Here is a 765-nt window from a genome sequence, read left to right on the forward strand (position 1 = left end):
GAGCTCTTCAAGGGACATACCGTCCAGCTCAAGAAGAGCATCTACTGCAGGTATAGCCTCGAGGCGGACGTCGCCAGCTTCTTCTCCCGTCATTCCGTTGACGAGGGTGTATAACTGTGCGCCATCGTATACGGTAGACACACCATGGATCAGGGTCGATGCCCGGCGTCTTGCAGCCAGCATACGGCGTCGCCGTCTCGGTGAGACCAGGGTGAACACGCACTCCGCGATGTCCGGTGTCACCCTCACTATCTGCTCTAAATGGAGCTTTGATGTCATCTACAACATCCGACGAAGAGCTGCTAACCCAGCAGTCTTCGTCCAGTGGATAACGTGCCACTCCACGTGCATCTGAGAAGCCGCGCCCAAGATGCCTCGGATTCTGTCCAACCACGCCATCAATGGCATGCAGCGGCTGCTTCAAAATGAGAACAGTGCTCAGTGGTTTACGCGCCACTTCACGTGCATCACGGGAGCCTCGCCCTCGATGCCTCGGCCCTTGGCCGACCATGTCACGCATGTCATATAGCGACTGCTTTGATACTCGAGCAGCGCTCAGTGGGCTACGTGCCACTTCATGATCAGCCAGCAGCCCACGCTCGGGACTCCTGTCCAATGCACCGTTGGTGTCTACCAACTCAGACATGCCTATGTCTAGCACGTTGACCGTTTCGGTCCAGTGCTCTCGCCGCTAGCGCATTTGTCTTCTAGCAGAGGTGGGCTCATGACTCGCCGAAGCTCCACCAGGAGACGTGCGCGTAGCGC

Source organism: Plasmopara halstedii (assembly GCF_900000015.1).
Source record: "Plasmopara halstedii genome assembly, contig: Scaffold_2956, whole genome shotgun sequence".
Taxonomy (NCBI): domain Eukaryota; phylum Oomycota; class Peronosporomycetes; order Peronosporales; family Peronosporaceae; genus Plasmopara; species Plasmopara halstedii.